The following is a 25,789-nucleotide window of genomic DNA, read 5'->3' as shown; positions in this document are numbered from 1 at the left end:
TTTCTCAAGTTGCCAATTCATTGGTTCTGATTGTGCTTTGTGATGTTAAAGTTTGTTCTCCGTAAGTTACAAAGCTGTACTCTTATAATACATCATAAATGTATTATGTATTACTCTCTGTGGCCATAATAAAATCAAGTTCATCAGCCCAGACAAGAACATGCCATTGTTCTTACAGAATGTCCAGCCTTATCCAACGTCCCAATAGACTTCTACACGATAGTTTCAGTTTACAAAATCAACCCACTCTCCAGTTCATAGCAACGGCAGTTTCATGCTCTGAAAAAACACTTAAAAGTTGCCATAGTTTCATTTATGAGTAACTGGAGAGATTTGCTACTTATTTCTTTGGAAGAGAGGTCTATCCTACTCATTTTGTGTTGGGCTGGGAAAAAAATGCAAGGTATATTAAAAAAAATTTTTTTTAACTATAAAAGTAATGTGTTCCTGACAGAAAAATCAGAAACTAGAGAACTAAGCAGGAATAGAGAAATCACCCACACTTCCACCAATCACTGAGGGATCTAGTTAACCTCTGTCCAGTGTTTATCTGTTCAGTTTATTCTACCTCTCTCCATTTATCGTAATTTAAGAAAATGAGATCTTATGGTACACAGTATTTTCTGATTTGTCTCCTTGTCCCCTTAATAACCTTCCCGTTGTTTCATGTCATCCTACGTTTCCTAATGACTGTGTAAATGTAACAGGTATATAATTGCCCTTACTCAAAGGCATAGCAGGCAAGAGAACATTTTTTCTTATGAATTTAAGAGAGTGCTTCCCGCCCCTCTTCCCCCCGTCCCGGAGAGCCTTTCTCAAAAACCCTAAGTGACCTCTGACCACCAATTTGTGTCGCGTGTGCAACACGTGCAGAAAGGGACAGCCAGCTGCCGGCTCCGGTCAGCAGCGCCGCAGCAGGACCCCAGAGCGCGCCACTGGACTCTCGTGGGAACCACGCCCCTGGCTCCAGGGTGGCCAGTGGTCCTCGGGAAGCGCTCTGCCGTCCCAGGGGCCCCATTCCATAGACGCCGCTTCCCCTCCTCTCCTATCTCCCTCACAGCGGAGCCCGAGTTCGGAAAGCCAGGGTCATTCTGCGACCCCTTCTCCCCACGGCAACTCGGCCGGCACGTTGCCTCCCCACGCGGATCCTCCCAGCACCAAGCCGCCCGGCAGAGACCCAGGAGGTGACCGTGCCGGCCCAGCCCGGGTGCCGCACGGCGCCGCTGCTGGACCGGAGCCGCGCGGGGACGCGCCGTCCCCCAGTGATGACGCGCTTCCTGCCCTCCCGGCGCTCGCGGGCCGTGCGCTCGCGCTCGCCCTCGGCTCTTGTTCCGCGCCCGGAGCCAGCGGCGGCGGCAGCGGCTGAAGCGGCTGCGGGAGCGGAGCGGTCGCCGGGCGCGCGGGGGGACGCCGGCTGCACTCCGGGGCAGGCGCTCTGCAATGAGACAGTAAATGCATCCCCCGGTAAGGCGCACGGCTCACTCGGGTTTTCCTCTTCCTCCAGCTGCATGCACGTTGCATGAATTTCTCGTGTCTTTTCCCTCCCCTCTACAGAAGGAAAATGTGGGTGGTTTTTTCCTCCCTTTTGCATCTCGTGAGTGATGCCAATGCAGAAAAAACCCCGCAAAGCTCCCAGATTTGATGTCCTAGGAGGGCTTTCTGCAAAAAAAATAAAAATAAAATAAAATTTATGCACCTGTCTATTGCACATGTATGTTTTCACTGCACTCGACCTGGGCGCAGCGGTTTGCAAACAGGCTGGCAGCCGGCGCCTGAGAACGGATTCTGGCCGCGGGCAGCCAGTCCCCTCCGGGGCTCCCGCTGGGTTTCCGGTAACTGGGCTTTGAAAAGCGGCCTCGCCTGCATGGAGTGTCCCCTCGGCCCCGGCCGGGCCCCCGCGCCAGGAGAGTTGGCGCGGGCGGAGCGGCTTCATTCCAGCACTGGCCGCCCGGACTCCAGCGCCACTTTGCAAACAAGTCACCGGTCGAGGCTGGAGGCAAAGACAGCCCGCCGGTGCGGAGCTCCTCCAGTTCCAGATTCTCAGACCTGCCTATTCCACGACTCCCCTTGGCAATCTCGCCACCAGCAAAACTGCTGGCCGCTGAGGGACCTGGGCAGCGCCCGCCCGAGAGCGAGGACAGGATTTGGATTTGCTGCCGCTGGCCTCGCACTGGACTAGCGGCGCCCTCTCCTCCCTCGGCCCCGCAAGCTGCAATCTCGCGCCCGCTGGGAGCCGGGGGTCCTGGGGACTGGCAATTCGGGATTCCCTGAGGGGACCGAGGAACGACGTTCGAGGGCGCCATATTTTCAGTGGGTCTTGGCTGCGGAGGGAGGGGGCGTACGGTTTCTGGGGCCCGGGGGATAGCGCGGCGCCCCCGCAGGAGAGGCAGGAGGGGTTCTGGCCGGGAAAGTTTGCGCGCCGAGGCAGGAGCGGAGGCGGCCGCGTAGGGAGCGCACGGAGGTTGTTCCCGCAGGGGCGCGCGGGCTGCGACGCGTCGCCAGGCCCGCCCGGCCCGGGTGTAGGGCCGAGAACCGCCGTCAGGGGCTGCGCGTCCGGCTCACCTCCGCTCGCTGTCCCGCCGAGACGCGGCTTGCAGGCTCCGAGTCGCAGGGAACACGCCCCTCTCCCCAGCCGCCGCGGCTGCCCGGGCGCTCCGCCGGAGCCGTGCGCTTGGCGGCGTCCCCCGGCCGGGCGCCCGGTGCAGAGCGTGCTCCCGGAGCCCGGCTTCGCTTGGGCGCTGCGCGCGGCGCGGGACCTCGCTCCCTGAGGGAGAGGAGGCGAGCCGGCTAGCGGTCGGGGCCGAGGGCCTGGCTCGCGGTCGTCCCCGGGGCCGGAGAGCGGCCCTCCCCTCGCCTCGCCTCCTTGGCTGCGGCGGCGACAGCGGCAGCGCCCGTGGCTGCGTGCTCGGCTCTCGCCGCGATGCCAGCTCTTGGAGGCTAGGTAAGGGGGGCGTTTCCAGAAGTTGGGGCTTCAGGTGACGCGTGGGGAAACTTGGAATTGGGCCGCCCGTGAAGAGTCGAGGTGAATAGGGGAAAGGAGGCTGTTTCAGAATCCCTGTGTCTCGTGGTGAAGACTAACCTCCGATTATTTCCAGAAGACGAGAGAATGAGCCGAAGTATTTGGCGTGGTCCAAGGCACAAAGAGGAGGGTAGGGATGATGCCCCGGAGAAACGGGCCCCCAAATGTACATAAATGACAAAAAGTACCACGTATTTGCCTTTAATACTACCTGGGTGTGCTGACTTGTGGCATTCGTCAGGTTGCACATTATCCTCCTCCCTTCTCCAGAGCGCGAAGTTGGCGACTTCTCAGGAGTGGGGCTGTGGGCATTCTTTTCTTTTGAAATACAGCAGATTGTGATCTCTGCTTTGTGTAGGGGCAGAGGAAGGGCGTGTTTGCTGACCTACAATCAGCTGAGTGCAGAAACACGCAAGCCTTTCTCCTTGGCGTCTTATTGAAATGATGCCATAGTATTGAGGTCATGTCAGCACTTTGGGGCTTCATCTTTGGAGAGGTTTCAAGGGATCACAGAAAAGGGGGGATGTGAAGCTTTCATCTGATGTCAGGGATTAGGCTGCTGCTTCGCTAGTTCACTTCATTAAGTGTGTCCAGTGTGGATGTCAGCCATTGCGTTTCCAAGATTTTTGTCTTCCTTGACTGCTGATTTTCGGACATCTATACAAAAACTGTGGAGGGGTGGTGGATGTGACACGTGGCCTTGAGGGACACCTGCATGAATGCTATTTTTTTTTTTTCATTGAACCCTGGAATTGTGGAAAACACCCGGAGCCCAAGATACATTTATATCCAAAATTAGCATAACTAATTTAGAAGAGACTCAGATCAATTGCAGAAAGCCATCTATTTCGTAAAGCTCCCAGTCTTAGTGATGGTACCTTGAATCACAGAAACACAGGGCTCTTCAGATTGAGGAAGTCACTGATTTTTCTCTGCCTTTGTACCCACTTAGGTTATCAAGGAGATACACTTTTTAATTAAACTCTTATGCTTTTTTTTTTTTTACTTTTTAAAAAGGTGTCTGTTTTTGACAGTGATGTTGTACTTCTGCCTCCAAAGGGAAAGCAAAAATTTTAAACTTAAGTTTGTTAAATAAGTTACTGGGGATACTTTTTATCAGCTTAGGCTTATAGTTGTGTCTTGAATTCACCTGCTAACCCTACTTGTTTAGGGCTTTTCTTTTTTTTTTTTTTTTTTAATGCTTATTTATTTTTTGAGAGGGAGAAAGAGACAACGTGAGAGCAGGGGAAGGGCAGAGAGAGAGAGGGAGACACAGAATTTGAAGCAGGCGCCAGGCTCCCAGCTGTCAGCACAGAGCTCAATGGGGGCTCTAACTCATGAACCGTGAGATCGTGACCTGAACTGAAGTCAGACGCTTAACCGACTGAGCCCCCCAGGTACCCCTTGTTTAGGATTTTTCAAACCAAACACTCTTTCCTGGAGTATTTTTTTTATTTAAAAACCTTTTTTTAATGTTTTATTTTTGAGAGAGAGAGCGAGAGAGAGCAAGCAGGGGAAAGGCAGAGAGAGAGAGAGAGAGAAATATGGAATCGGAAGCAGGCTGCAGGCTGTGAGCTCAGCACAGAACCATGTTGCGGGGCTTGAACTCACAGACTGGGACATCATGACCTGAGCCAAAGTCAGATGCTTAACCAACTGAGCCACCCAGGTGCCCCTTTCCTAGCATATTTTTAAGTGAAGTCAGGTTTTGCCCCTTTCCTAGAGTATTTTTAAGTTAAGTCAGGTTTTACAAAGTGGGGTATAAGTGAGTGATGGAGGGAGATGGAGATTTCTAGTCCAGTTTCTGTCTTTTGTAACTTAAAATTATACTGATTCCCCTTCTCCTCCACCCCTCATTTCCAGCAGATCATTAGTTCCCAAGAGCAGTTAAGGGTGGTTACAGATGGTGAACAATCTAAATTTTTACCAACTATGCTCAGAAAAATAAAACTATACATCTAAAAATGTATTATTCATTTTAGCCTTATGCTTGTGACTACATATGCCACTTATTGTGTGCTTGTGCTAAATGTTATATAATAAAAAATTTTAGAAATACGAGTTTTCTTGGGGCGCCTGGGTGGCTCAGTGGCTTGAGCCTCCAACTCTTGGTTTCAGCTCAGGTCATGATCCCGGGGTCATGTGATCAAGCCCCGAGTTGGACTCTGTGCTGAGCATTGAGCATGCTTAAGATTCTCCCCCCAACCTCCTCTCCCCCTCTCTCTTGCTCCTGCACTTGTGCTCTGTATCTAAAATAGTTTTCTTAATAAAGCTGAAATAAAAAATTAAAAAGGAGAAGTTGCAAACCCTTCCATCTTCATTCCCAAGTTTACTACCTTAATATTTATCAATTTCTTATGCCACTGTTAACAGTGTTACAAATTGTGCTTTGTTGCTTCTCGCCTGATTCATATTATAACTTCATGGGTTGCTCAAAGTTCCTGCATTTTTGTTGTTGTTGTTAAAAAGATTTTATAACTTCAAAAGGTTAGAAAACGCCAGTGCATTTTGGACAGTTGCCTGTCACTTTACCAGGCTGTGTGATGTGTGTGTGGCATGCCCCAGACTCTTGGGACAGTGTCTGAAACTTGTGATCTGTGACATTATGGATTCAGAACTTTTGAGTCATAATGTTTTCCTGGAGATTTTGGGTGGTGTTTGGCCAATACAGGAAGTACTAAAAAAGAGTTAAATAATTCAGTCATTTTTATTGGGTACACAAAATTTTAAAGGCAAGAAGGAAAACTTAATAAGCAGGACCAGAATTACAGCTTAACATACTCAACTGGTGCCTTTTTAATTACAGTACTTCCCCCCAGAACTTCTTAATCCTATTACTTTTATATTTAATAAGGAGACTAGTTAAAACATAAGCCAAACAGAACTATTACAAATAATGGGGATAAATGCTAGGTTTAACCAGATGTTTTGCCTAAAGTTAAGAGTTAAGGAATCTGCATTCTGTCAAACTCCGCCTGCAGGCCCTCTCCACAGCCCCCTTCCTCAATAAGATTATGAAAGGCAAAAAATGTTGGAGGGGGTGGAGACAAAACACAAAAAAAGAAACGAAATCCTTAAGGTAGGCTTCTCCTTTTTTAAATTTTTATTTATTTTGAGAGAGAGAGAGAATGCCTGCATGTGCACAAGTGGGGGAGGGGCAGAGAGAGGGAGGGAGAGAATCCCAAGCATGTTCCCTGTTAGCAAAGAGCGCAGTGTGGGGCTCCATCCCACAAACTGTGAGATCATGACCTGAGCTGAAATCAAGAGTTGGACACTTAACCAACTGAGCCACCCAGGCACTCCAAGGTAGTCATCTCCTGTCCATCACCATCCTAACAACCTTTGGTTCAGTGTCAGGTGCCATTTGAATGACACCTGGTAGACAAGGCTGGTACAAAATGGTTTGGTTGTCACAGCCTTTTCTTTATGCATCACCTGGAACTATGAATTAAAACTGTGCTCATTTGTCACCCATTTTTCACAGTGGATTTTCAGAGTCAGTGCCAAAAGCATGGTTTTGTTTTTCCTTTAACCAACCATTTAATTTCAGCCAAAGGGACGCTGTTCTGAATATCTAGAAAAGTAATGAATATTTGTATTTCCTTTTTACTCTTCTAGCTGCAGTCTTAACAAAATTCTCTTAAGTCTGCTATTCACTTACCCAGTTGTTTTGAGGGCTTGCCTTGTGCTTCATGCTCGGAAGACATCCTGTCCTAACCTCACACACTGAGTTCCTAGGAGATGATACTCATTTGTATTTTACATATCTAGTAGATGGTGGGGGGAGAAATGAGTGTGTGATTAAGTTGTATTTGTAGGCCAACATAAGAGATGAACAGAGGATATGAATAGTCAGTTCCCACAAGAAGAGATGCAAATGGCCAATGAACATGTGAAAAGATTCTCAGCCTCCATGATGGTCAGGGAAATGCAAATTTAAAACAAGTATTTGTTTTCTGTCCATCCAACTGACCCACTTAAAAACAAAACTGGTAGGGTGGCTGGGTGGCTCAGTCAGTTGAATGCTGACTTCAACTCAGGTCTCATGGTTCATGGGTTTGAGCCCGTGTCGGGCTCTGTGCTGACAGCTCAGAGTCTGGAGGCTGCTTCGGATTCTGTGTCTCCTTCTCTCTCTGCCCCTCCTCTGCTCACACTCTGTCTCTCCCTGTCTCTCAAAAATAAATACACATTGAAAAAAAAAAACTGGTAACATCTTCTCTTTTAGATGTTACTTCTCTTTTAGATGGGGGGGGGGTGCAACTTACAGTCTCTTGGGAGTACGAATTGCTGGAAGATTAGGGAAAGCAATTTCTAAGTTTGGAACTTGCCGCCATGTGCCACAGCAATCACATATTTGGAGTCTTGTCTTACAGAAATAAAAACATCAGCATGCAAGGATCTATGTGTGATGATGTTTAAGGTAGTATTACAAAAATACTACAATAATAGTGTAGTCATAAAAAAATGGGAAGCAACATGAAATGTCCATCAGGATGAATAATAATTTTGGATTATTTTGCAAGTGATGTCCAGAACATATGAAATGTAAATGAAATCAAGTTACAGAGTATCAAATTTAGTATGATCCTATTTCTGATTTAAAAAAGAAGCTCTAGGTATATAACCTTGGAGAGAGATGTGAAGGACACACAAAACTTGAGATTGTTTAAAATTGGGAGTGGGAAGGGGAGGTGATTAACTTGCTCCATATACACCTTGATTGGTTTACTTGCTCAAACAAAAGCTTTTCTATATGGAAACACTTTAAAATGGTATTTGGTTCAGGAATACAAAACTTGTTTGGGACCATTTTGGAAACAAAAGGTGAGCAATAGTACACCTGCTTTCTCTTATGTTTTCTGCAGTAATCTTTTATCTCTTGGGAAACTTGTAGTTAATTAGCTTCTAACATCCTGAAATTTCCCACTTTTGAATCCGTGCCTTCTGCCTTGGTCGTAAAGGGTGGCTTCAGAAAATGCTGTTTACCTCTCTCCCCCAGGGGAGTACTGACAATAAGAGATCAAGAAAGCTCTTAGTAAGTGTTCTCCTTTTCCTTGACTTTGTCTGATCCCAACTGAGGGAAGGTCTGGCCAATTGCAGAGTCTTCTCAGATAGCAGCAGCATGTCCTTAGGCTTGGTTTTCCTGTCTGAGCCTCAGAGAGGTGCTATCTAATGACTGCGCTGGCATTCGAACTCAGGTCCCCTTCCACACGATCCCTAGCTTGCTGACTGCTTCACGTGAACCATTTGTAATTTTGCCTCTTAGTGTGATTTTTGAAACTTGATAGAATTTACGAGTTCTTGGCAGTTATCCCCCAAAAAGCTGTGGAAAAGCAGTGGAAACTCCATCCCCATTTGAAGAAGTCCATCCTAGGTGACGCTGCGAGTTCTGGTGGGAGACTGGGTCTCAATCCACTGGGACCCAGGCTCTGCTGCACCATTTGAAAACCATGGTTTAGATGCCACCAGCGGTTCCCCAGCTGGAATGCATCAGAATCACCCAGACGGCTTGCTAAAAGCCACGTCGTTTGGCCAGGGTTTCAGACTGTAAGTCTTGGGTGGGGTTTGACAATTTGCATTTTTAATAAGTTCCCAGGTGATACTGATCTTGCTGGTCATGGACCATACTTTTCAAACTGCTGGTTTAGAGAAACCAGCTTCCTGTTTTGCAGATCTTGTGTTCCTGTCCAGCCAGGGCTCTGCCCTGTCATGGATCGAAATTAGGATGCCAGTCAAGGCAAATTCACTCAATTTTATCAGTTTTACCAAGCATGGAGAAATAAATTTTGGGTTGTGGTAATTAACTCTTGCCTGCATCCATTGCACATGTTTGGGGATTTACTGATGGATAGATGGATATCTGACTACTCCACAGTGAAAGTCAGAGTTCAGGAGTATGGTTTTAAATATTCTGTAATGGATTCTCATGAGAGAGTGGAGAAGACTGTTAGCGATTGTGTGGTTTTTGTTTTTCCAACATACATGCGTATTCAAGATTTGAAGTCGTTGATTTCTTTTAATTAAAAGTTGGCTACATGTAAAGGGCATTGTGAAGAAAATGGTGACCGGATGATAAATGTTGCTTAAATTGCATTGTAATCTGATCATTAGTGCATTTTTTGGGAGGAAATTAAGTGCAGTAGCCATTAATTTCAACAAGTGTTTATTTCACTGTTGCCAGAGGGGACACATTTCTAACAGTGCTTATCAGTGGCACATACATGCTTGGCTGTCCTCAGGGTCCCTTACTTGTCTGTAAGTCCTTAGCGGCTTGGCAGACCCAAAGCTCAAGAAGAAGTTTCCCTTTTGAAAGTCTTCCCTCCCTACTGATCACGTAATTCTAAAATTCTTTAGCAGATTAAACACTTGTGCTATTTTTAGCTACTTAATTTTCGTGCCTTTTATTTTCTAATGGTTTCACATGTGAGTTATGAGCAAAGCAAAACTGGTAATGGTAGCAGGGTGTATGGAAAAAAGTGAAACAGGAGGGAAATTTCCATGAAGGAGATCCTGCTTAAACTTGTAGGATGGGTCTCTTTTGTAGGGCTCTCCACTCCAGCTATGCACTGGAATCACCTCGGGATTCTGATGTGTTCGTTTGGGTGGAGCCGTGGCATTAGTGGGGAAGTTCTCCGGGTAATTCTAATATGCAGCCAAGGTAGAGAGTCTCCACCTACAGTTCTCTGCTGCCTCATTTTTCGAAGATGTTGTTTATCTGGCCTTCTTTCAACCTTTTTGTTTTTGTTTTTGGTTTTGTTTTTTTGACATTTTGTGCGAATGGAGCAAACCAAATGGCTTTTTCTGGGTGGTTGAGATTATAGATGTTTAAATTCTTTAAAAATACTTTCTCGTATTTTCCAAATTTTCCCTATATTTAGGGTATATTTCTCTTATAATCAGAAAACATGTTAATAAAAATCTTACCAGTGGCTGGTGTATCAGATACAGGAATCTACATTTCCCTATGATAATCAAAATATCAAAACAGTAACATCTTCCTATATACGGCAATACATCTAATACACTTTCCCTTCTGTGATCCTTAGTTCACTTTTGTTTGCTAAAATATCTTGGGGTTATAGGTTTGGCTTATTATTTTACAGTTCTATATTATATACATTAACTTACAGGAAGTCTTAGAATTGAATTTTGTAAACATTTAAAACCATTTTTCCTGCCTAATTATGTTTTATTAGGGTTCCTGATAATCAGAATTTTTCAACAGCGAGTCGTGTGGTGCCATCAACAGTTTTGGTGACTTGAAATCTATATAGATTGCCTGCCTAACTCAGTGCCCTGGCCACATCTCTTTGTTATCTTTTCCTCTACCCTACTTGAGCCATCCCTCCCATGGGTGTCTCTAGACAGAGGGTATTTGGTATCATCTAGGGACATTTTTTGTGTGTCATAACCTGAAGGGAGGAAGGGGTACTGCTGGTATTTAATGGGTAGAGGCCAGGGGTGCTGTTAAACATCTTATGGTGCGCAGGGCACCCCCACAACAAAGACTTATGTGGCCTGGAATGTCAGTCATGCCAGCGTTGAGAAACCTTGCTTCAGTGTTCTATTGATTGATTGACGGATTGATTGATTTTTAACACCAGTCCACAAGGGAGAGAGGTTTTATGTAATGACCTGATACAAGCATATACACACAACTGGAACACGTCTCCTCGAACATTCAACCTTACTACGTATACTGTACTCTTAGACTTTTTATTTTGCTCAATTCAAAAAAATGCTCGTCATGACCCACTACATTGATTTTACGACCCACTAGTCCTTCATTTGAAGAACAGGGTTGTAGACCTTCTCATGATCATTAAATGGACCTCCAGCAAATATCTTGACAAGCATTCCAGTCCGACCCTCAACCTTTTCTCTTTCATCTTATCCAGTCCCACCCAGCCTTCCCCCCTACCAGGGCCTCTAACCTGGTGACCCTTCCAGATTCCATTGACCGTCATCCCTCTCTTCTCCTCTGACCGCCCCTGCCCCCAGCACAGGTGCTTGCATACACCCCCAACTCCCTTGATTGACCCTTTTCCCCCCTTCATCTAACTCCTTTGGGAAAACCCCACCCTCTACCTACTGTGCTCCTGCCCGAGGCTGAGGAACGCGCTGGAGAAAACACTCAGGTATCTGTATGGCCTCTTGATTTATGACCAGAGACCCCAAGGGGGATTCTTGGCACAGTGGGGTGCCCTATGTCTCTGTCCCCGCCCACTTTGAGCTGATGACCGGCTTATTTCAGTGAGAAAAAGGAAGCAATTAGGAACGGGTGTCCTCATCTTCCCATGCGAAATCTGCTAGTCTGTCTACAACCGTAGCCACACAGCCCTGTAGCCACACGGCCTTGTAACCGCAGAGCATTGTAGCCACGTGTGCCTGGGGGCCTGTGCTCTGTCCTCATGCATGTGTCACCTTTCTCCTCTGCGTGATCACTTTTCCCTGTCTGATGGATAATCCCCCACCCGAGAGATGCCTCTTCTTAAGGGAAAAAGCAGCCCCAACAGCACACTCTTGACCCCATCCCCCCCCCGTCAGCGGTTCATCCATTCCTCTACCCTCTCTAATAGTGACCCTTTTGGAAACAATTGGCATACATTCTGCTCTACCTCCTCCCCTCTTAGTCTGTCTTGGACCCACCCCAATTTGCCCTCCCCCCTTTACCGAAGCCACACTTCCTCAGGCACCCGTGATATCTGGGGGCCGGCTCTTCCTTGTCCCTTTCTGCAGCCTCTCAGCAGCCGTTAGCCAGCTGATCGCTCTCTGGGACACTTTCTTCACTAGGCTTCCATGCCACTGTCCTCACCCCGTTCTCCTGTGTCCTGGCCGCACCACCTCCAGCCCTCCTGCCAGGACATCCTGGCCCCTGCAGGTTGGGGGCGCTCTCTCACACTTCGTTTCACTTACCAGCCAGCTCCCTTAGCACCTCCGCAGAGGTCTCCTTGGCACCCTGTAGCCCCTGCTCTCAAACCACTGCCTTTTTTGTTTTCCTATCATTTATCATTCCCAGATATTATATACATGATTCATTTATTGTCTGCCCCATGGCACTAGACTATAAACTCCAGGAGAGAAACTATCTGGTGCTGTGTCCCCAAGTGTCCAAAACAATGCCTAGCACATAGTGGGTAACAATTTTAATGAGTAATTGATGTAGAAGACTTGGCTGGTGACAGGTTAGCCTTAGATAAGGAAAAAATCTTTGTCAGATTTGAGCTAAGGAAGTGAGTAATAAGTGGAAAAGCGGTGTCTCATGGGAGCACTATTTTTTTAGGTCAAGTGTTAAGAGTTAAAGATTCAAGTAATGAATGAATGAAGCCCATTCCTTGCTAATTACTTGTTGAGTGATAGAAGGCACTTGTGGAGGCTAGGTCCCTGTGGACACATGGTCGCCCCTCTTGTTTTTATCTCTGAAGGAGGGGCACTTAAGTGGTCTGCTTGGTAACTTTTGTCACTGGGTTGAAGACAGTATATGCCCTTGTCTGAAGTACCTATCATTGACCTCGATGTTCTGGTGAATTGTTTTGGTGTCTCACTCGTCCCCCGAGTCCACTCGACTGCATGGAGAGAGGTCTCCTTTCTCTCCTGCATTTGAGCCCATGGCAGAGTGCATTCCTGCAGACGGGTGGCGATGGTTTTCTCAGTGCTGCTGTCTCAAGCACCCAGTTTAGAGAGTCCCAAAGCTTCCTGTGTTTAAAGGACAACCCCTGTCTTCTCTATTTGCATTGCTGCAAGACCACCCATAATTACTTGGCATTCGAGGCTAGGACCAAGTTTGATGTAAGTGAAGATATTTCCTGTGTGGCCCGAGGTCATGCATGGCAAATCTTCCCAGAGGAGTGTGGATTATTCCTGGGTTTGAGAGATTACATCAAGGGCACTTTAAGAGGCTTAATTTTCTCCTTGAAGGGCTTTCTATTGGGCTCAGCACCTGTCACTCCTGGGCCCTCGCTGGCAGGGTTAAAGGCTAAGGCATCAGCGAGAGGCAGCCTGAGGTGCAAGCATAAAGCAGTTGGGTTTAGTACATCTAAGAAGAAAGGGCCCATGTCTTTATGGGACATCTGAGAGTGATTCCAGGGAAGTTACTTAAAAAAATTTTTCAATGTGTATTTATTTTTTGAGAGAGAGAGAGAGAGAGAGACAGAGCACAAGTATGGAAAGGATAGAGACACAGAATGTGAAACAGGCTCCAGGCTCTGAGCTGTCAGCACAGAGCCTGACACGGGGCCTGAACTCAAGAACCAAACCGTGAGATTATGACCTGAACCGAAGTGGGATACTTAACCGACTGAGCCACCCAGGCACCCCAGGAAGCTACTTTTTTAAAAACGGGCGGCCTGAATAGTTCTAGGTCATTCTCTTCCTTTGACAAAGAACTGAAGCTTGGAAGGATGAGACTTACCGGGGCCACTTGGCAAAACTCAAAGTGGAATCCCACTTTCCTGACTACCATAGATGCTTTCTCCTTGGGATGTCTGGCTGGACCCGGACTTTAATTCATGGCTGTGGTTCTCTGCCCTGAATGTGCCCTGTTCCTTAGAGGGTATAATGCTAAGTGAAATAAGTCATTCAGGGAGAGACAAACACCATATGATTTCCCTCATATGTGGAATTTAAGAAACAAAACGAAGAAGAGGCAAACAAAAACCCAGACTCTTAAACATGGACAGCTGGTGATTATCAGAGGGGAACTTGGTGTGTGTGTGTGAGGGAGTGGGTAGGGGTGAAATAGGTGAAGGGGATTAAGAGTACACTTATCTTGATGACCACTGAGTGATGTATAGAATTGTGGAATCACTATATTGTACACCTGAAACTAATTTAACATCGTGTGTTAATTATACTGGAATTAAATGAAAAATGCTGTTCCCAAACCCCACCTGACGCACTTAATTGGAATCCCTGAGAGCGTGACCTGGGCACGTGTGTGTGTGTGTGTTTAAATTACCCTAGGAGAGGTTGCCCAAGAAGGGCATGTAGGGGGTAAAGTCACCCTGTAGGCCTTGCACATGGGACAGAAACAGCTCCTTTCTGGTGTAGGACAACCGTCCCAATGGAACCAGTCTGCTGCTTGCTCTCCCACTCCCCCTCTGGTTACTAGGTAAGACCCTCTAGGGACCTTTTTGAGGGCGATATTTCCACCATGTGTCTTGTCCTACTAATGGGGAGAAAGAAAGGTGCATTCAGTTTGAGCAAATCCTCTCTTTGAAGGCCTTTAGGATCCTCTTGATTCAGATCCCCAGGCCCCTGAGTACCGAGGATGGTTCACAGCTCAGACCAGCTGGTGCTTGACACGGACTGTGGGTGCCACGCTGATGGAAGGAAAAAGGGAGTGTGAGTTGGCTGTGCAGGGCTGGGTTTGGACAGCTTTATGAGGATGGTAAATCACTTGCTGGTGAACTTGCAGATGTTTCAGAGCTCTGGTTTTGTGACAGTTGCCATAGACCAAGAGTCCACAGCACAGCCTGCAGTGAAGCATTGGGACCACCCCCTGTCAAAGCTGGCTCTCCCTCTAACCCGACAAGTGGTTCACACAGAACTTTATGAATGTACATGGTGACGACATTAGAACAAGCCCTGGGGAATCTGAGACGCAACTGGGGGCCCAAGTGTCCTCCACAAAAGGAACAGCAGAAGGGCATTTCTTCTTGAAGTGGGAGGTGTCAGATTGTTTGCCTTCGTTAGGGCTGCTGTAACACAGCGCCACAGATCCACAGCTTACACAACAGAAATTTATTGTCTCTGTTCTGGAAGCTGGAAGTCCGAGATCTGTGTGCTTCCCTTCCGAGGGCCGTGAGGGAAGCATATCTGTGCTGGGCCCTTCTCCTTGGCTCGTGGATGGCAGTCTTCTTGTGCGTGTCTGATTCTGTGTCCATGTTTCTCTTCCTTAGAAGGACATCAGTCATAATGGAGTAGGCCCCCCCCCCCCCAGGATCTTCATTTTAACTTGATTACCTCTGTAAAGGTCTTATTTCTAAATAAGGTCACATTCGGAGATGCTGGGGAGTTATGGCTCCACCATACCATTATTTTTTAATGTTTGTTTATTTTTGAGAGTTGGCGGGGAGGGGCAGAGAGAGAGAGGGAGACACAAAATCTGAAGCAGGCTCCAGGCTCTGAGCTGTCAGCACAGAACCCGATGCGGGGCTCGAGCTCCAGAACTGTAAGACCATGACCTGAGCCGAAGTCAGATGCTTAACTGAGTGAGCCACTCAGGGGCCACAGGCATACCATTTTTGCGGGGACAGGAGTCAGGACATTTCACAGGTTGTCACTGACCTGTTTCTCAGAATTTGAATCTGATGTAGAAGGCTTCTTATTGATGCTACCTTTTTAGGCTAAATTGGTAATCGTGGTGGGATTCTGCACCCACCAGTTTTAGCCCGTTTTTGGCACTTTGTATTTCACTGAGGCCTTGTACGTGTGTTGCCACCATAATAGCCCCAGAAGGCAGGCCGTTTCTACGCTGAGGAAGCTGAGGTGTTCCGAGGTTTACACACCAAATTCTGGGGAAGTTTGACTTAAGCTCAGATTTTCTACTCTTATCCCAGGTTTCTCCCATAACACCAGTGATTCTCATACCTTGATATGTATAAGAATTTTCTGGGAAGCTTGCTCCAATACAGATTGAGGAGACCCTCTGGAATACTTCTGAATCAGAAGCTGAGGTTGTAACCAAGGAATCTGTATTTTTAATTAAGTTTCCCCCTGGAGATTCTGATGTACTCCAAAATATAAGAACAAGTACACTCTACTATAGATGTAATATTTTAGATGGTGACTGGGAGGGGGAGGGAAGGAAATAAACCACCAACACCACCAAGTTCCTATTTGAGGTTTTTGGCTTTTATGGCAGACCCTAGGAGGCATCATGGAAAGGTACTCGCTGGAACCAGGGGCCACTGAGAGCCCGAGGGGATCTCCTTTCATAATTACCCCTGCCACCATATTTACAGGTTTGGTTGGAGCTCTTTGGCTGTTCAGGACATACTAATTGTCCCTCAGCTAGTGGAAAGTCTAGCTTGAACTTTTTGTGCCACATATATGCACTTTGCACCACAGTGGGGAAGGGGTGGGAGAGAAGTTGAGAGGGTCTGCTAACTAACATCACTTTATCAAAGCAAAAATAAAACCAGCAGGAGGACAAGGCAAAAAAAAAAAAAAATTGTGATTAAGTATTTATCATTATAAAATATTTGCATTGACTAAAACGTGCGGGAACATGCATGCACAGTATGGAAGAATCTCCTGGAGAAACGTTAAAACATGGATTCCTGGGCCCTCAGCTCCAGAAATTTCTTTCTAATTCCAAGCTGCTGGTCTGGGAACCACACCTAGAGCAGGCAACCGCACATTAATGAAAGATTGTCACTGGGCGGTTTTATCTGCTGATATGCATAGCGAAAACCTTTCTAAGCCTTGGCCATTAGCCTGAAGATTATAACCTATACTCAGTATCAATGCCCAAGTTACTTCACCATCTTTGTTTTAGTACATCCTCCCTTAGCTTGGGCTGTATCTCTTAGGGTGTGTTCCTTAGCCACCACCATCACAATTACATGGGACTAGGGTTAAACACTGTAGCTGCCCAATCCCCAGAGATTCTAATTCGGCAGGTCTGTGTGGCGTCCAAGAAAGTGGAGTTTCCATTATCGGGAGATTCTTAGGTACACTGAGGTTTTGAGTGCCACTGAGCTAAGGTTTGGAAATCAGTTCTGTTTTTTTTACTGGCCCCATAATAAAGTTATAAACACTGTTAGATTGATTGCATTGTTCCCATTTTCTGGCTGGGAATGCTGTTGTCTTGGTCTCAAGTTACCAGGACCTAATTCCGCAGAGAAGACATAATTTGAATAGATTGTTAGAGTTCTATTTGAATAATCCTCTCTCCCTTTTTTTACATGAGCTCATGCAGTTCATTTTAAGTTAAGTCTTTAAACAAAAGTTATGTTCTTTGTCCAGGTAAAATTACCTTGAAACAATGATAGGATGTGAAATTTATTACAGATTTTTGGAGTTCATTCAAGGAGGCTCTGTGGTTTTAAACTGCACAGTTAAGGATGACCTTTGGTAGAAATATGTTTATGTTCTTGGGCTCTGGGTACATATTTAAAAACTGGGTAAATGAGAAGTGGGGGCTGGAGGATAGACTCTTCTATTAGTAAAGGGGATTCAGTTGCATGGAGTGACAGATCATGGTTCTCTATGCTCCATGCCCGGCACATGTTTCTGCAAATTGATCCCCCCACTCCCCGCCCCTCAAGACAGGTTTTTCAGTTCTGTGTTCTTCCTTCTGGCAGAATGGGGACCTTCACTTTTAGAAAGAGGAGCTAAAATTAATTTTGTTTCATTGGACCATACGCGCCACATCCCTTTATATAACATATTCTGGAAAAGTTAGAAATAAACTGTTAAAAACCACAGCAGCAGCTTCATGTGTCTGTTAAAATCGATCGAACTACACACCTAAAAAGGAGGACACTTATTGTATGTAATAATACTTAAGTAACCTGACTCAAAAAATATATCAGGGGAACCGGTCATGACAGCCATCCTTTTAGTGAATTAGTTTGACAAGTAAAGATTCCTTTTGTGATGCAAACTATCCCCCATAACCCTCTTTGCACCATACTTCTTTGAAAGCCCTTCTGCGTGATTTACCTCTGTTGGTGTTCGGTGGGGAGGGAGGAGTGGAGTTGGCAAGAGCCGCTGAGGAGTGGATGTGGCCTCTCATTCATTCTTCCAGGTCATTTTCTTCTTAGCTCCAGATCCAGTACAGGGTGCGAGTTCAAAGAGGTTTGGGGGATGAATTAAACCACCATGCCCATAGAGAACCTGAGGTGTGGAGAGGTCAAGTGGCTTGTCCAGATGTGAGGTCAAGTTGGCAGAAGCCGGAGAAGAATCCTCCCGGCCTTCTGACTCCCTTTCGCCATCCTTTCTCCAACTTAGGTCTTAGAAATTCCTGTTTTTTCAGCTGGGAGTCTTTGAAATGAGGGTAGGCCTGTTTGTTGTGGTTTTAGAGGCAGCCTGTTATCATGGATAAGCCTTGGCTTTGAAGACATTCATCAGCTTGGCAAGCCTTTTTTCTGAGTGTCCACAGGGTGCATGGTTGATACAGCCCAGAACAAAACAGACCTAGGCCCTGCCCTCATGGAAAGCAGGATCATGAAGGGTATATGTCAGCAGGAGGCATTAAAACAAACCAGAACAGGGATGACTGTTGCAAAGGGTAACATGTGAGAGCCTGTTACACAGTGGTTGCCAACGATCGTGTGACCTTGGGTGAGTCACCTGACCTCCGTAAACCTTGGTGTCCTCGGTAAAACAGACAAATCAAGGATGTGTTGCAAAGATTCAGTGAGATAATGAACCATAAAGCAGACTGTGTGTGCTTCTGGGTAATTATCTGTCACTTGTTAAAGAGGGTGAGTCAATGGACAAATGTGTTTTTCACCTCTGAGCTGCACTGGTCCTTATAGACAACCTCAGGACAGGAGTTTGAGGTGTCGATTTTTCTCTCTTTTGGATCATCTTCACAGCAATGGGAAGTTGTACCGGAGGGCTGTGCTGCTTGGTTTTTGTCCTTGACTGATACGGTTGAGGTGGGAGCAGAGCTTTCTAGCTGGGGAGCTGAGTGATGATTTAGAGGTGTGTTGACCCAGTTAGTGATGCCGTCAGTCCCTTGGGGGTTTCCCAAGCTCAGGCTCTACAAAGACGGTCCTTTTCCAAGTGTTCCAGGACTTGGGAGAGCTGTCATCCCTCTACATGTCTCTACAGGACTCCCAGAAGCAGGAGCTAGATTAGATTTTAAGTAACCTTACCTGAAGAGAACAACAAAAAAGAAGCAAGGGCTCCCACAGGCTGTGAGAGCTTTCTTAAAATGAGAGATGCAGGTGCCTGACTTCGGCTCAGGTCATGATCTCAAGGTCCATGAGTTTGAGCTCTGCATCGGGCTCTGTGCTGACAGCTCAGAGGCCTGGAGCCTGCTTTGGATTCTGTGTCCCCCTCTCTCTCTGCCCCTCCCCCACTCATGCTCTGTCTCGGTCTCAAAAATAAACATTAAAATTTTTTTTTTTTTAAATGAGAGATGCAGATGAGCTAGACCAGGCTTCCCCAAACTTCTCTGATAATAAGAGTCACCTGAGTGTGTGTTAAATGTCCAGTTCACCGGGCCTGTGCCCATCTGGATTGGGACTCTGGAATCTGTGCATTTAATAGTTACCCATGTGATTCTTAGCAGGGATGTTTGGGAAACACTGGCTTAGATCATAAATCTCCTTGTCCTTGCTATTTCAAGTTGGTCCCCAGACCATCAACATCCTCTCCCCCTGGGAACTTGTTGATACTCTCAGGCTCAACCCAGACCTGCTGACTCAGAGTCAGCGTATTAATAAGACCCTAAGGTGAATGTGCACACACAATAAATTTGGGGAAAATTAGGGCTTGCCTAGAGGGCAGGGACACCAGTCAACATTTTAAACCAGGGATGTGGTGATAAGCCAGGGATTTGAACTCCATTTTCTGAATGCAGACTGAATGCTCATGGCACATCTTCTGGACTCAGTTCCTACTAACTCAGGGCCTGTCTCCAGCCTGCTGTCAGGAGCCCCCTCACTGTCCTGTTAATACTGCATCTGGGAAGAATGATGCCTGGGGACAGGAGAGCACCACTGGGACCACCAAAGTGTGTCATAACCCTTGGCGTCCACGAACCCAGTCAGGACACCTTCTTACTGCTCCCGGGAGAAGATCAAGGTCCAAATGTAAAAGTCTGTGATTGTAATTTTTGGAGACCTGTGGGGGTTTGCATCATACCAGTGGTGGGTGCCCGAAAGTGTTGTTTTATCTCCATCCAAGGACAGGATCAGCTGGAGTGCAGTTTTTCTAATGCTCCTCCAGACTCTTAAATCCCCCCTCCAACCACAATGTCAGAGAAAATACCCTCTGAGGCACTTGCCAAATGGTTTGAAATAAGCGTCCACACACATTTCCGAAAAGACAATTAGAAGCTTATTTGAGGAAGTCAAGACCTGCTGTGCTAGACATTATAGTCAGAGCACAGTGCCAGTTCAGGAAACTCTCCTGGGGGCTCTTTCTCATCCCAGCCCTGCTTTGAGAAGCTGAACTTGGGAAGTGGACAGGCCGCCAGGTTTGGGAGAGTGGAAGACAAGGGAGGAGGCAAAAAAGGGGAACGAAGTGCCCCACAGAGAAAAGAACAATGGCTGTGTCTCCTCCCAGGAGAATTGGAATCCTTGCAAACACAATCAAGCGGAAGAGTAAAGGTCATTAATGAATTCACCCACACTTGAATCATATTACTCGTTAGTACTTGTGTTGTGGCCTGGAAGACTGTTTAGGAAACTGAGCCCCAGAGAGGTCAGAAACTCTATGCAAGGTCACATGTTGGGCTAGTGGCAAAGCCTGGGTCAGGATCCAGGGATCTTGGCCTGTCCTCTGCTCTGTCCCTGTGCTCTCTGCTGCTTTCCCTCTGGGAGGGAAGATGATAAGACTGTGAAACTTTATGAGGATTGGATCCAGATGTGCTGGCCCTACCCACCTCCGTTTAAAACAGTATTTTTTCTTTTTTAATGGAATAGACTATTTTAATCTGCTGGTTTCATTTGCTAGCCCACCTTACACATAAAGGTCAGGAAAGACAAATCACAAGCTAGTAAATAGCTCCGTTGTTGGGGATGCTGCACCAGGCTGCTTCTCTTGGCACGAGGCACCAGCTCAGAGGATTTATAGCACCCAGGACAGGGGAGACCTCTGCGGTGGACACGGGCAGAATGTGTGTGTTCGAAGTGAAGGCATGGATTTATACACTCTTGCCAAGGTCCACAGGGATAGATGCATATTAAGTTTTTAAAATTAAATTGTGGGAAGGCTGAAACATTACAAAGACTTTTTGGCTTGAGTACGGATCCTAAAGGGCTTCAGTGCAGAGGCATGGGGAGGATGTAGCGATTTCTGTGATGCCTAATTGCTTGTGTGGAAAATCAGAAGCCTACAATCATTTATGCCACACGGTTTAGCAATAGATGACACATTGCCGTGGTCTGAAATAGTTTGATGTGTGTGCCCGTTTAATTTTGTCCAGTAGATTGAATTCTGAGGGCAGCGAAGCCATTCTTTTCTCCAGCAGCCCAGGGGCATGTTGTTAAATGAGTAGGCCATCCGGCTGTAGTGGTCAAAGGAGGTGCCTAGGGAAGGTCGGACTTGAGCTAGAGGCCAAGTGCTCTGAATTTCGGTGTTCTTCCATGTTCTGTTGGCTGTGTCAGCCACGCCATTACAACTGCTTCTCGCTAATAAGTTGTGTTGGTTGAAATCCGTGAAGTCTTAACAAGAGACTTGTAATTTGTTGAGAAATTAAATCCTTTTAGATCATAATAAACCAAGTAGTCAGTGGTATCCGTGGTTTAATTTGCTTTGAAAACCGGAGGGAAATCCCATGCTTTGATTTCAGTGATAGAATGGCAGTGTTCAGGGGAATTGGGTTTGAGAACCATTGGGCTCGGTCTTACCACAGTCCATCTGATAAGAAGCCAGGGTCTGGCTCTGTCATTCAACTGGTGGCTGAGGTGCTCTGTTCATCAGGTTACTCAAAGTGTGATCTTGGGACCAGCAGCCTTAGCGTCATCTGGGAATGTAAAAGAAAGGCAGCCCCATCCACCACCCCCCCCCCCCCCACACTGAATCATAACCCTGGGGCTGGGGCCCAAGAGTACAGATTTGGTCAAGTTCTGCAGGGTATTCTAATGCACCCCAAGGTTTGTGAGCCACTCCTGTACAGTTCATAGGCAGCAAAAGCTATTTGGGTGTGTATTCTGGTGGGTCGTTTCCCAAAGCATTTCACATTGGGTTGGCTTCTGGTTCTGGCAACCCAGGCCAAGTGGATGGGGCAAATAAAGTTAGATTTCCATTAGTGCTCAGTAATAATTAATGATAACCAGCCCTGCAGTCTGGATGCCTAGGACAGTCCAGCTCACTTCAGTCTGGGTTCTGCAAAAAGCACTCTCTGATTGTGACTTGAGAAAGAGTCAATTGAAGAACATTTTCTTCCCCCCCACTCCCCCCAAAAAAACCCCACACAAAAAATTATCCCTCCAGGATGCCTTTGACAGTCACTTTCTTATCCAAGATAGGCAGAGATGGACAGATCTCAAGGAGGAGTGGGAGACATGCCCAAACTGGCTGAGGCCCTCACAGAGAGATAGGTTTCCGTGGAGGAAATAAAGCAAAGTGGCAAGACTAAGGCCCGGATGTTTTTTGCCTGTGTGTCTGCTGGCTGTGTGATCGCAAAAAAAAAAAAAAAAAGTTTGATGAGCACTCTTCTCTTGAAAGGACTTTTTCATTCTACCATTTGAAACACAGCTCTTTGAGAAACATTTCCTCATGGAGCAAATGGTTCCAACTGAAACAAACTGAATGGTCAGATAGTATTGACTTTGAAGGAGAAAAGGACAGTTAAAGGTTTCCATTCATTCACGCCTTGCTCTGTGCTGGGGAACGTACCCAGCAGAGTAAAACAGGATGCCTGCTCTGATGGGGGTCACCCAGAGGGAGAGGAAGGGGTGGCTGCAAGGCTTTTCTGGCAGAGGGCGCAGCAGGTGCTAAGGGCGGGAGCCAGCCAGCTAAGGGACTCTGTGACCTGCTGGGAGCGTTTCCCTGGAAATCCGTGGCACTTGGGGTATATGGAGGCTGATCTAAGAGACTGTTCCCAAACTATGTTCAGAGGACCCAGTTCCATCTTTTTGCTCAATATCTGAGTGGGTTGTGGGGGACCCCTCCCCTGTCTATGGGGTAAATCACATCATAAGAGCATAATTGTATCCCTTTTAGTTGAAAACGGCTTAAAAATAACTTTAGGGAGGTCAGGTCTGGGTGGAGGTGATGCTGTGAGGAGTATTAGGGAAATAAAATTAAAAGCAAACTCTTTTCTCAATCCAGAACACCTCTCCACAAAGGTAAAAGAGAAAGAAAACAATTTATTATTGGATAAGCATGAAACCAGAATGTGATGAACATCACAGGGAGCCCACTGCAAGGATTGCAAAGCTAGAGATTGCAAAGATGGAAAGAAATCTCATTCTTGTATATAGCTCAGTGGATACAATGCATTATATTCATGTCTTCAAGATAAAATTGCTAAATTTATCATGTTTTTACTAACTGGAGGTAGAACTTTCAATTTGGAGTAGGGTGACCACTGAAGCGAGGTCCTCACCCTCCCAGGAAACTGGGAGATAGAGCCTTATCTTCCTTGATGATTGCATTTCAAAGAGGTGCTTCTTAGGAAGTGGTGAAAGAGGCTTATTTGATTTGCATTTGACCTTCCAGCTATAGCCCTGCTCCTTTGCCCTGGTGAGAGTGGCTTAAGTATCCTGGAATCAGAGCTTGACCTTAGCTGGTAAAGGCGCTTGGCTTTGGTTGTAGACAGTGCCATAGGTGGTTACTGCTCCCCTCAGGCTGCAAGATCCTCATATGAAAATAGAAGTTGGTCTAGAGTTCTCTGATTCAATGATGTGGGGGCTCTGCCTCTCTTCCCATTTCCCCAGGCTACCATTTCCTTTCTCCCCATACCCCAAGCACCCTGGCCAGGCAGCAGTTTGCAGCCTGGCTCAGAGGTCTAACCAGTCTTTCTATATGCTGATCATCAAGTTACAAAATCACTTTTGGAGCTCAAGGTGGAGAATACATCAGAGATGGCATCAGTTCTAGGAGTGCGTCTTGGCACAGCCACCTGCTTCTTCTCCAAGACAGGAAGGTTTCAGGATGATTCTGCATCGGACAGTTGATATCTGATTCTCCCTCTTTGTATCGGGCTCACCCTGCCTCTGTAAATTGCTTAAACTGATTACTTTGCCCGACTCGCTTCCTTCCACACCTTTTCCCTCCAATGAGAATCAGAAAGAATATTTGTTTCCTCATCAGTTTAGTTTCTGGGATTTCTGTAGAGGAAGTGGCAAAGCTTTCTATGCCTTGCAGACCAGGCATGTTGCGCTTCCCCTAATGCCTGAAGAAGCTAAGAAAATTGCTTTACCATGGCTTTATTAAGGGCTCGCCAAGAAGCTTTGAGTTAAATGACAATATTCATGTATAGAAATTTCCTCTTGGATGTTGTTTCAATTACTTGATCACCCTTCAATTTCTGGATCAGAAAATGGTTTTCCCTGCTTATGCAAACCTCCTGTGGGAACCTCAGACTTAGCATCTGGGTTGTGGAAGAACTGAATCCAGCCTGGGTGAACATGTGTGAATTTAGAGCTAAGGAAAGCTTTTGGCTTGGCAGTAGAAACTGAACACTTGACTCTGGCCATACCCGTGCCAGTGGCCCAGGGGGCAGTGAGGCGGCATCACCGTTTAGTAGGACACGAATATAAAAACTGGGATTATCAGGCCTTCCCCTGCCTTTTAGTTTTTGGTCCACTTTTCCATCTACTTGCATTTTCAGACCAGTGTGGGTTGTCCCAAGTGCCTTGGTTTTGTCCTCTCAGGTTATCTACATTCTGGCCTGTTTTGGATTCCACCTGGTATTCAGCGTAGGGAGGACATAGCATGCCTTCCCCTCAATCCCTTTTCCTTGGATCTTAACGTGGCCTGGTGAAAAAGGAAGGGTGGCCCTGGGAAGTTGTGGGGTCTGAGGCAAGTTCCCTATTGTGGCCAATCTTGGATTCTTTGTTTAAAAAAATATTTTTTTAAATGTTTATTTTTGAGAGAGAGTGAGGGGGAAGGGGGGGAGGGGCATGGAGAGAGGGAGAGACACAGAATCTAAAGCAGGATCCAGGCTCTGAGCTGTTGGCACAGAGCCCTATGCGGGGCTCGAACTCAAAAACCGCAAGATAGTGACCTGAGTCGAAGTCAGATACCTAACTGAAAACCCAGGCATCCCTATTTTTTAAATCCACTGAATGAATAGGTCACCCACAAGATGGTGGGGACCGAATAGGACAGTGACTGTTCTATGTTCAATGCAGGGTTTGGACCATAGTAGACACTCTGGGAATCTGCTCCCATGCCCTTTATCTCGGAGAGCCCTCCCCTGTCCTGGTCGTACTTGGCAGTCTCTCCCACATCCTTGAGAAAGGACATTACAGTGATAATGCTGTTCTAGAATCAGAAAGCCCTTCATCCATTCACAAAACAACAGCAACAACAAATCACTCATGCTTTTGTCCAGTGAGAGCCCTCATACCTCCTGATGATTAAGAAAAAGCTTTTGGTGTGACATAATTTGGAGAGAAGGCACCTTAATCCTGTCTGATTCTGGTAGCCACTGACCACAAAGTGTTGAACACTTGAAATGTGGCTAGTAGGACTAAGGAACTCAAGCTCTGATTTTATTTAATTCATTTAAATTTACATTTAAAACCAGGTTCTCAGTTTGGTTTTTGGGAAACTTAAGCACGTTTGGAATAACCTGGACATGTGAATCAGCTTTTTCAGCTGTAAATGTTATGAAGTCGAAATATAGCTCAAGCATTTCCAATGAAGATTGAACATCTAAATTGAGATGTGTGCTGTTAAATGTAAAATGCATACCAGATTTCAAAGCCTTGGCATAAGAAGAATGTGAAATAACTCATTAATGATTTTTATGTTGATTAAATTTCAGCTGAAATGGCAATATTTTGGATATTTTGGATTAAATAAAATAGATTTCTAAAAACCAAGTTCCCTTTTTTTTTTTTTTTAACTAAAAAGTCAAAAAACGTGGCTACTAGATCTTTTTAAATCATGTATATGGTTCCTGTTATACTT

General features: G+C 46.2%; 1 protein-coding gene across 9 annotated transcripts in view; it reads left to right on the top strand.

Annotated features, from left to right (window-relative positions):
- Positions 1-1,303: 1,303 nt before the first annotated feature.
- Positions 1,304-25,789, top strand: part of TLN2 (talin 2) — a 433,652-nt gene continuing 409,166 nt past the window's right edge. For 5 of the 9 annotated variants that reach the window (XM_027067412.2, XM_027067414.2, XM_027067413.2 and 2 more), the window contains exon 1: positions 1,304-1,464. The gene's annotated coding sequence lies outside the window, so the exon portion shown is untranslated. Of the gene's footprint in view, positions 1,465-2,170; positions 2,311-25,789 lie in introns of those variants that run through there. The other 4 variants (XM_053223938.1, XM_053223935.1, XM_053223939.1 and 1 more) reach the window with 2 other exon arrangements.

The sequence above is a fragment of the Acinonyx jubatus genome, chromosome B3 (assembly GCF_027475565.1).
Source record: "Acinonyx jubatus isolate Ajub_Pintada_27869175 chromosome B3, VMU_Ajub_asm_v1.0, whole genome shotgun sequence".
Classification (NCBI taxonomy): Eukaryota; Metazoa; Chordata; class Mammalia; order Carnivora; family Felidae; genus Acinonyx; species Acinonyx jubatus.
This window is presented reverse-complemented; position numbering and strand designations above follow the sequence as displayed.